Here is an 11,562-nt window from a genome sequence, read left to right on the forward strand (position 1 = left end):
TTATTATTATTATGTCTATTATTTACATATACAAACAAATTTCTTTAAATGCAAGTTTTCAATTAATTTTTGATTGTGACGTTGCCTACACTTTTCTAGTAACCATTTTTTCTTGTGCAGTCACAGAATATTTAAGATCCTATAATTGAAGGAGTCAATTTTAACCAAACAAAATTCCAGATTTTTTTAGATGATAGAAACAAAATTCCAGATTTTGATCACAATACATTGATTAGAAGTTAACTTATAATTACTAACTAAACTACAAATACAACTTGTTTTCATTTTCCAATTTGACTGTTCTTGAAATTTATATAGTGTATACTAATAATAATAACACACTTATTAGTAATTGATTTATGAAAATCAAAATTTCAGTTTTTGTCATAAAATGGGTTTTATTTAAGCTATTAATTTTTTAAAATTAAATATTCATGTATAAGCTCAAAACAATGATATCACTATACAAATATGATATTTTATATAGCAGCTAAATGTAACTTAGAATCCAAGTAATTAACAATAAGAAGGCTCAATATAAATAAGTGACAAATTTCAAAGTCACATGTTCCATAGTAGACATACCTGATTTTATTCTGCAAGAGGATTATTATTATATATAGTTTTTTTAATTCCATTATTATTGTCTTGGTACGGTGTATGAAATCCTTTAATCTTGCTGCTATGTACTACAAGTACAAGACAATAAATAAAAGCTTAAGCAAGTTATATAACGGATTTATTAGTAAAGATTTATTTGATTTTGTGCGTAGCTTTCTTTCATTATATCCTATTAATTAAGTACATTTCATTTTTCTTAAATTTACAATTCGCATGAAAATACAATTTAAAAGAAAAAACAAATATTTTAAATGTCACAGTGGGAAAAAACTACAACAGTACTACTTTTTTCTCATAAATTTTTGTAACCTCGGTGAGACTGGGCCAAGACTTGGCCCAATCCACTTTCGGCCCACTGGTGCTCGTCACGCCCTTGCTCGGCAAAGGTGCTCCTCGCTGACATCCCTATCGAGGACCATGCTCCCCGCGAGCGCCCTCCTCGCCAAGGACCCTGCTCCTCGTGGGACTCCTCCATACTCAATCCTCCGAATACTACGGAGTTCACGTGGCCCCTATAAGACCGCGTCTCCCTTGGATTCCGGAGCGGTTAACCAGGACAGAGGGCATCACGCTCCTCCGATATTTCCGCCTAGGAAACCTGGCAGTCTCCTAGTTGGGCCTGGAAATCCAGTCCACTAGCGTGATCATGGCCCAGCGCTGGGGGCTATAAATACCCTCTCTCAGTAGAGGGTCAGGTATTCAATTCTCTTCTAACCTTAGCTAGTACTTGCTCTCCTTTGCTCCTCTACTCACTTTGGCATTGGAGTACCTTGCAGGTACACCCCCCTCTCACTTCACGGAGACCCAGCATCTAAGCAGGCCTTGACGACTCTTCTGATCAGGTGCGATCAGTGGCGGGCAATCAACCTTGGTCCGAGCAGAAGCAATAAATAATTGCGAAAATTCCTAAGTACTGAAATATCTCCCAAGAACAAACATAACCCGGGTCCACGAACAAGCAACAAAGCAAAACACTCTAAATGAACAAGACGATAATCAAACATAAAAGGCATATTAATAAAAGCCGACCAGACTGGCCGGTGATGTCCAAATGTTACAGCAAAATGTCGGGCACGCAGGCCCCAAATATACCGGGCATAAGCCCCAAAAATCCTAAAGATCAAAAACGGCGCGCAGGCCAAGAAGACAAAGGCACGCAGGCCCCAAACAAGCTCACTCGTCATCGGGTGTCCCGGGCACCAGATGGCCGTCCACGATCCTGGTCGAAATTCCAATGTTGTCCGTCTTCAGACCCGGATTCAAAAGTTTCAACTGCTGGACGGCACACTTGAATCCCTCCTCGGCCATGTCGGCAAGCTCGATCTTCAAGTCGTCAATCTTCTCGACAAACTCGGCCCTCGACCTCAACGCCGCCACATCCGAAGATTCTTCGGCAGTCGGCTCCCAAGCCTGTTCGAGTTCAGCAACCTTCTTCTTCTCTTCCTCTACCTCCTCATTTTTCTGCTTCAAAAGATCCTCCATCTTTTTCTTTATCTTCTCCCGAAGAGATTTTTGCCGGGCAGCTTCCTCCTCAGCGGCCTTCTTGTCGTCCTCCGCCTTCTGCAGGGCCTCAGCAGAAGCAGCACCCCCTTGGGCAAACATTTGAGCCATTCCGACAACCCTCATTACAGCAGCACTGTCGCTGGCCAACTGCCTTAGCCGGGCCGGAGAAGACATCTCCTCAACTCGGCGAGTCTCATCCGGAGAGATGGATAGAGGAAACTTCTCGAAAAACTGACTCTCTTTGAAGCAGGGAGGGAGTACAAATCCGCGCTCAGCTCCCGAGACCGGTGGATCTTCTCGGGACATCTCCGACTGACGCTGCCTCTTCGGCGTCCCCCCTTCCGGGATCACCAAAGGAGAACCGGCAGAGCCGGAATGTTCACCTGAACCCACCCCCCGATTCTTGTTTTTTAACGCCCAGATCCTCCTTCCATCCTGGGCCGCCTTCAGGACCTTGTCCTCCTTCACTGGCATAACATCTGAAATACAAAACAAACAGTTAGCGAAGAGCATTAACTGAAAAATCAAAATAAAGGATGAAACATCCACCTAACAACGCCTTGGTTTCCGCCGGCGTCCTACACGTCAGGAGAGCCTTAGTGTTAATGGCCCGAACCTCAGTCTTCGGCACGCCCTCCTCGTCATAAATGGGCTCCCCCGTCCTCGTCACCCACTGGCTAAGACTAAAGCTGTCCACCCACTGACAGAGACGAAGATACGACGCCGTGTCTTGCTCATGTAGATCCCCGTCATCCCGAGCATAGTACTTAGGGGGGAAGTTGAAGTGGCCTTTCCACCAGACAAAAGGGAACACACTGCAAAGCCTAGTCCTGACTCTCCCTTCCTCGTCCCTTTCCGGGATACCATTCTCGCCGCACACTGTCATCATCTTCGACAGCGAAGTATACGCTGCCCGACTATGCAAGCGGATAATGTAATAACGGTCTTTGAAGTCCTTGACCGAGTCGACATACATTTTGAAAAGCTTCCGATCGGCGTTCCTAAAGGAAACCCAGCTAAAGCGCCCGTCCGCCATCTTCCGTTGGACCCGGAAGCAACGCCAGAACAAGTCGGTCGTAGCTACGATGCCCAGGTAGTCGCAGACAATCTCGAAAGCCCGCATGAAAGCAAAGGCGTTCGGATGCAATTGGGACGGAGCCAACGCAAGACGGGCCAATAGCGAAATTTGGAAACTGGTGAAAGGCAAGCGAAACCCTAGCTCCCTGAAAACATACTCGTACATAGCAGAGCTATCCCCAGGGAAGTGGGAACAAATACGCTCCTCGGCCCTCGGGCAGATCACCTGGAAATTCAACTCGTCACTGGGCCCTCGATCTTCGACCTCACGAAAAGCACCGACCAGTGATTCAGTATATCGGGACACCTCGAGCTGAGGCTCCTCGGCCACCCAATCTAGGTCCACCTCGAAGTCATATTCAAAAAGCGGAGTTAATTGACTCTCCTCATCAGATCCCGAGAGCACCCCTTCCTCGTCGTCTTCTTCTATCCCGGTAAGGTGCGAGCTCTCAACCTCCACTACTTCAACTTCAGAGCTGCTCGCGGTCGTGGTATGCGAACCACCCCACGAGCTAGAACTAGAACTGGACCCCGAGCTGGACCCCGAGCCTGATTCACCTGCACGCAGAAGGAAATAGTGAATTCGATGATCATCAAATCCACCCTTCCACCGCGATGCAAGTGAAAGGGTGAAACGGCGAGCAATAAAGCCACCGACCAAACCCCCTCGAAGAATTCGTTGATCCTCGGCCAAGGTCTTCGCCCGAGAAAAGACTAACTTAACGAATGAAACACAAATGCTCGGATCTAGCCCGACAAGGCATGAAGAACCCTAGAATACATCGAGCACAGTTATGAATAAGCCGGTCGACAACTTAACGTTGCCGACCACTATATGAATTTGACGGGCTAGGGCGTGAGGAGGTCGAACAGAATCGGTAAAAGTACAACGTCTACGTTGACCTCCCCCGGGCATCGCATGAATAACCCGAGGAGAAAGTCAGGTTCTTGCATCTGTTTGCCGACTTAGACGGCAAAAACAGTAGAATCACTACGTAGATCCTCAATAAAGTTAAACGAAAGACATTCTAAATCAGAAAGAAAACTCAAACGCACCTGATTGAGACATGATCTCGGAGAAACTCGATTGTTGAAGAAACGCTGGCAGAAGCTGGGTTTGCAGATTGACCTGGATGCCGAGCATACAACGGGGAGCAGAAAAATTCCCAAATGAGGGATTTTAATCCCTTTTATAGGGGGTTTTGCCCGGAATACGAAACGTCACCTCGGCTAACACAGATTCCCTAGGCGCCGCCTCCTACCCCTAGGCAATCATTACCCTGCCACGTCAGTGAGTGTCACCCACGCGCGACTTATCGACCCCTCCTCGAGATGATAACGCTCGGACAGTCAACGGCGGACGAGGACCACCACCGCGCCGAGTACTCACAATAGAACTCGAAGCTCCTTCCTCGAAACTCCGACTTGGGGGGCTCCTGTTCTGGACTGGGCCAAAACTTGGCCCAATCCACTTTCGGCCCACTGGTGCTCGTCACGCCCTTGCTCGGCAAAGGTGCTCCTCGCTGACATCCCTATCGAGGACCATGCTCCCCGCGAGCGCCCTCCTCGCCAAGGACCCTGCTCCTCGTGGGACTCCTCCATACTCAATCCTCCGAATACTACGGAGTCCACGTGGCCCCTATAAGACCGCGTCTCCCTTGGATTCCGGAGCGGTTAACCAGAACAGAGGGCATCACGCTCCTCCGATATTTCCGCCTAGGAAACCTGACAGTCTCCTAGTTGGGCCTGGAAATCCAGTCCACTAGCGTGATCATGGCCCAGCGCTGGGGGCTATAAATACCCTCTCTCAGTAGAGGGTCAGGTATTCAATTCTCTTCTAACCTTAGCTAGTACTTGCTCTCCTTTGCTCCTCTACTCACTTTGGCATCGGAGTACCTTGCAGGTACACCCCCCTGTCACTTCACGGAGACCCAGCATCTGAGCAGGCCTTGACGACTCTTCTGATCAGGTGCGATCAGTATTTTTTAATTTTTTTTTCTTGTCCTTACAGGCTTACACATCTTAAAATGGACAAATCGAAAGAAATTTTCAAAGCATAGGTATTATTCGAACCATTCTTGCCCTTGTCTTTCTACCACCATAGATCTTTTCACCAACATCTACATTATCCACTATCTCAAATTATATCCTTAACCACCAACCATATTTTTTTCTCTTCAAATGACCACATGAACACAACATGAATTTTGTACTAAAAAATATTTGATGTAATGTTTATTCCTTTTGTGCTTAATTTGTTAAAAAAAATAAAATTTAATAAAAAGATATTTGTTTGAAAAGTTATCTGGTCTTGGCGTATCACTTTAATTTATTTATATTTTTCTCCATAGATATATATTATATGAATCAAATTTAAATATGAACAAAAGTTATAAAAATTAAAACAAAATAATAAGAGTTAAAAGTAAAATAAGTTATATATTTACAAGGGAATTGCTTTTTACAGTGAAACTTATTTTGTCAAAACTCGCGAATGACAAAAAGTGACTTATTTTTTTCTTCAGTAATCTCTAAAAAAACTATAAAGAAGAAAGATCATTTTCTCCGATTCTTTATTGCAAAACCATATATTCAACAAACAATTTCATTGTGAAATTATGATCTACCATTAACAAAGACAACAACTTGACACCAAATTTCATCATTTTATATGTGTTTATGTTCAAACGGAAGTATTGAGTCTCTCAGTCCATAATTATTCTTGTTTAATAATACAAATTTATCAACTAATGTCTCAAAAGTGGTCTCTTGTATGGAAATAAGTAAAAGAAGATTACTTAGAGAAATGATGTCGTGTCGGTGTTAAGATTAATCTAATGGTTACTGATGGAGTTAAGTAGTTGTAAATGGAATTGAGTGGTCAAAGATATACACACGGCTCTCCAAGAAGAAAAGGGTAAAATTTTCTTACAATGAAAGGGAAAAATAAAGAGCAAAAAATCAAGTTTAGTTCAAACAATGGCAGAATTCTAAGAACGGAGGATAGGAGTTGAGACAAGTTTAGTCGAAATCTTAACTATGGATTGAGGTGACAAATGTTACTTATCCATTTTAATTTATTTTAATAATTTTTATGACAACTACGTTTACAAAACCAATGCATATATGACAAATATGTTCGAGATATTCGCGAGATCTTCTTTCGCGACATATTAGAGTGCTTTATTCACAATAATTAAAATAAACACTTAAGTTAATTGGATTTCTCCACCTAAATATTTTATTAAAATGCAACAACATGGTAATTCTAGAAGATTCATAACCTCTCCATGATAATTGTTATTTATAGAGAATTTAAAGGATCTTCTATAGGAGCTTTCACTAGTTATTTCGACGTCTCTAACGTTATTTATGGAAAAACAATAACTACCATTTTATTCGTTAAGATTACTCATTAAGATTACTCATGATAGATAATAGTTTAATGTTTAGTTCAAATATGTATATGACTACTGAGTTCGATTCCTAGGTGAAAACAATGTTTGGCCAGTGCCCATACCTCTCGGCACAAGCTCTGGATTACTAGGGCCCCTTTCCCTTAGGAACTAGAGTGCGAAAGCTAAAATAAAATAAAAATATGTATATGACTTTGTTAACACTAATTTTGGTTAAGATGGTTTAATTTAGTGAAACGGTTACCAAATTTTATTGTAGAAAACTTCCTAGTAACATGCGTGAATTACTCTCTTTCAAATTTCATTAATGTTTTGTATGTAATGTACTGTTGAAACATACATAAACTATTTTGGTGAATCAATAGCGAAAAATTATAATTGGAGAAGATGAAGTGAGAAAATAATATATAGAGAGAGTGTGTAATTGAGACAAGGAGAGAATTTAACATTAAACTAAAATATTATAATACAAAGGGTATTATGCAAGCTGAGTAAACAATTGGAATACAAAAATAACTCAAAAATAAATAAAACCCAAAAACACGGGTTTGTAACCGCTTACACCTACTCAAAATAGAAAGTGCAAAACTGAAATTGCCATCCGTAACCGGTTACGTCTTTTTACGTAACCAGTTTTGCCCTCGAAAAACTAGTTCCTGTAGTTCCAGAAGTGCTTAATTTTTAAGCTGCTCTCATCAATTTGCTCCTAGAAGCTTATACAGTGCATTTGAATTATTATGTACATCCAATACAACACCTTAATTCAAACGTTCCAAGTTTTCCATGTCCAAGCTCATCATCAACTTCTTGAACACGTCATTTGTGACTCATTTTGTCACCAAATCTGTAACTTGTTCTTCACTTCGACAATATCCAAATCTTAACTTGCTTTCACACATCAGATACCTCAAGTAATGAAACCTCATCTCAATATGCTTGCTCCTCCCATGTGCAATGAGATTCTTAGCAAGGTTAATGGCTGAAACATTATCAACCAAGAGTGTGACAGCTTCTCCAACATTGTTGCCCAGCTCTCCCAACAAATTTATAAACCAAACAACTTGGCACACATATAACGACGCACCGATATACTCAGCCTCACAAGAAGAGAGTGCAACCACAGGTTCCTTTTTAGAACACGAAGAGATTGATGCTTCTTCAAACATAAAGATATAACCAGTCGTAGACGTTTGATCATCTTTATCTCCGCACCAATTGGAATCAGTATAACCGAGCAAATCACATTTTCTGCCTGTATCTGTTGCAGGAAAGAGAATTCTACAGCAAAGAGTTTCTTTGATGTATCTTATGATTCTCTTAATTGCTTTTAAGTGAGACACCTCCGGTCTCTTCATGAATCTACTCGCAATACCGAAAAGCCACAAACAGAAAATATAGATTTTTTTACAGTAACCTAAAACCGATGACAAGAGAGAACACACAAATTGAGAGAAAAAAACCAAAAGAAACTAGGTCAAAAAATAAAAATAACAAGGTGGAAAGGTTCAAATTGAATAACCAACCACCACAAACCATAAAAAAGATAAGGGGGCATGCTAAGTTAGAGAGAAAAACTTAGTCTTCTCTCTAGAAAGACATGGAACTATATAATTTATAATTAAAGAAATAATATTTATTTTCTAAACAACAAGCTTTCATAGCTCAGTTGGTTAGAGCACCCGTTTAGTAAGCGGGAGGTCTTGAGTTCAACTCTCAATGAAAGCAAATTGACTTTTCTTTTTATCTATTTTAGTGTTTTATGAGTTGGTGGTCTCCCTAAATATGTAATCTTTAATTTGTTAGTTGTTTTTAGTTCCTCAAAATATTTTCTTCAAACTTTGACCCTCTAAATTTTTTCGTCCACACTATTCCCCCTTTTAGATAACTTCTATTAACGGAGAATGACGAGAATGACGTGACATGCTACAAGAGGAATTTTCTTTGACTGGACACATATGTGGTAATGAAAGTGACAAAATATGTAACCATGACGTGCCACGTGACAAATTGGATTATTTTATATTATTAATATTAATTAAATATATAAAGATAATAATTTTTTTTTTAAAATCACTGATTTTAAATATCAACAAATTATTTATATTAATAAATAAATATTATCACCGAAGATCGAATCTTGGACCAACCAATGACACTCATTTAACTCAACCATCACTTATTAGTTAAATTATTTCGGTCTCCCATATAGACACTAGTTTAATAGCTAAACTTTTCACATAAGATGAAGAAGATTCATAGTAAAATTCAAAATGTGTAGATAAATTCGATGGAGAAGATAAAAAACATGACTTCAATCCTGTCTCTAATCATTGCTAAAATTTTCTCCAATTCACATATTTTGATATTTTTTTTACAACAACTTTTTTTAATATTTCAAAAAAAAAAATATTTTAAAATCTCGCTCTGGATTTTTTTAAAAAGAAACTACATATTTTTGAAATCTCTCTCTCTCTCTCTCTCTCTCTCTCTCTCTCTCTCTCTCTCTCTCTCTCTCTCTCTCTCTCTCTCTCTCTCTCTCTCTCTCTCTCTCTCTCTCTCTCTCCTCTCTCTCTCTCTCTCTCTCTCTCTCTCTCTCTCTCTCTCTCTCTCTCTCTCTCTCTCTCTCTCTCTCTCTCTCTCTCTCTCTCTCTCTCTCTCTCTCTCTCTCTCTCTCTCTCTCTCTCTCTCTCTCTCTCTCTCTCTCTCTCTCTCTCTCTCTCTCTCTCTCTTCTCGAGGTTAAGTCCCAATATGTTTAAAACGTTATAAAAAATTCCTAAAAAAAAAAACTCAAAATTTAATTTCTAACTCGAAATTTGCATTACTTTTATTATTATCTTTCAAAATTTAAAAAATTTATATTTAGTTCTTCTCATTTTAAAAAATTCCTTAATTTGGTAAAAAAAACATAAATATTCTAAACACTTATAAAAATATTATTAAAAAATTTAAAAATTTAAGGGTAATTAAACAGGTTTCAAAATTTTAAAAAAATAGCATGAACTAAAACTACATGCATAAATTTTTTATTGGAACTAAAAAATATCATATTTTTTTTATAAAAATTAAAAATAAAATTAAAAATATTTATAGGGATGAAAACACATTTAATTATAAAAATGCGATGTTAGATATCTCATTAACAAATCTTATTAATTTTAAAATTGTATAGTTTAAGTTGCTTATTTTCTAAGAACTATTTTTTCGTAGAATTTTAGTACAATGTAAACAATATCATATGGCTAAAATATTTCTTTCAACTCTAATAATGAAATAACTCACATAGAAATCAACTAATTAATTATCTAAATACAATTAAAATATTTTATATGAATGAAACATGGTTTATCAATTTCAAATAACTAGTAATAATTTTTTTTATTATTGTCTGAAGGAAAAAAATCATGGATTTCAAATTTGTTTTTTCTATCGTAGAAGAAAATAGTAATTAGAAATCTTGTGATATTTTCTAAAAAAACACATCCATCATATATTTTTTAAAATTGGTTTGATTGAAATTTTTTTCTATTGTCTATGATAAAGAGGACATGATCGCAAAAAAGTAGATTCGAATAAAATTTAAAAATGGAAAGAGACTTTTGACGAAGGTTCATATGAATGAAGATATTTTTAAGACACGTGTACTCTGTGGATTGATATTGTGGTTGTTAAACTATTGAAGAAAAATATCGGGTACAATACTATTGTGAACAATGACAAAGAATTTTGTATGTGTAGTGTTATATTTGTAAAAGACCTGACAAGGGTGGGAGATGTGACGCCCCTAGGAAGGGCGACAACCACAGGTTGCCTTCAAGAAGGTATTGCCTCGTCCCAACACTTTTTTCGCCCAGTCATGGAAAATGTCAGAGGAGACGTTTCTTGGACAGAGAGAAATCAGGGCCAGTAGCTGATCCACGCCTCCCTATGAAATAGGAACTCAACGATTCACCATTGACTGAGTGGGCGGTGACCCTTCCCAAAGAAACCCTAGGTCCAAATACTTTATATATACTTCACTCCAAACGGGAGTATGACATATCTAAATTCATACGCTTATACACAAGTGTTGTGGCGGTAAAGCGGCAAGCAACAAAAATTTTGGAAATATTTATCCGGGAATTTATCGTGTCCACAGAGATTAGTGCTACTGAACTGCCGTTCGACGGATTCTTAGTTCTTGAGTTCGGGTTAAAATGGGTTTAGACGGTAAATGCGGAAATTTAACTTATGAACACAAAATAATTTCATTAGTCGGACAATAAAGACTCTCGAGATTTGAAACTCATATACCCGTTAAATACTTAAACTTACTACTCAGTTGAAATCAACCTAAACTACAAATCAACATCATCACGTATCGCTCACACGGAGGTTATGTCTAACGCAAAGTGAGACAACAACCGTATTACTCGCGTCGACGATCTCTCAGCACAGTACGAGCAACACGGAAGCATTAAGAACCGACGCTAAAGTGAATACCAAGTTCTAATCTATATCTAGAGTTAAAACCCAATAAACGTTCTTCCTAAACCCGGATTCAAATCATCCATGTCTGAAACAATCCAAACCCACATAGAGAAAGCAATCACTAATGAAGATTTGTAATGAAAGCATTAAACAACACCATGAGCAATAAATATACATATAAACAAAGCATACTTACAACAAAACCCCAACATAAATGGTTACAAAGAGAAGAGGAAGAGAAGAAAATCCAATTTCTCGCGGTGTCAAACACAATCCACTAAGCTCCCGACTCCGGATCATCCATGAGCAAGCCATAAATGTTGTTTTCTAAGCTCTAATGTACAAAAAATGAAGGTGATGACTTTGGGAACAAATACCCCAAAACCATAACCTAAAAAATCTGTTTTTCACCTATTTATGCAATTTTTGGTTCTGGTACAGTGCGCGTCGCGCGCAGGAGCTCGCATCGCGCGTTGA

At 38.9% G+C, this 11,562-nt stretch overlaps 1 non-coding gene across 1 annotated transcript; it reads left to right on the plus strand.

Annotated features, from left to right (window-relative positions):
* Positions 1–8,268: 8,268 nt before the first annotated feature.
* TRNAT-AGU (transfer RNA threonine (anticodon AGU)) lies at positions 8,269–8,342 on the plus strand. Its single transcript has one exon. It is a non-coding gene; the product is annotated as a tRNA-Thr (tRNA).
* The last annotated feature ends 3,220 nt before the right edge of the window (positions 8,343–11,562 follow it).

Source organism: Vicia villosa, linkage group LG2 (genome assembly GCF_029867415.1).
Source record: "Vicia villosa cultivar HV-30 ecotype Madison, WI linkage group LG2, Vvil1.0, whole genome shotgun sequence".
NCBI classification, from domain to species: domain Eukaryota; kingdom Viridiplantae; phylum Streptophyta; class Magnoliopsida; order Fabales; family Fabaceae; genus Vicia; species Vicia villosa.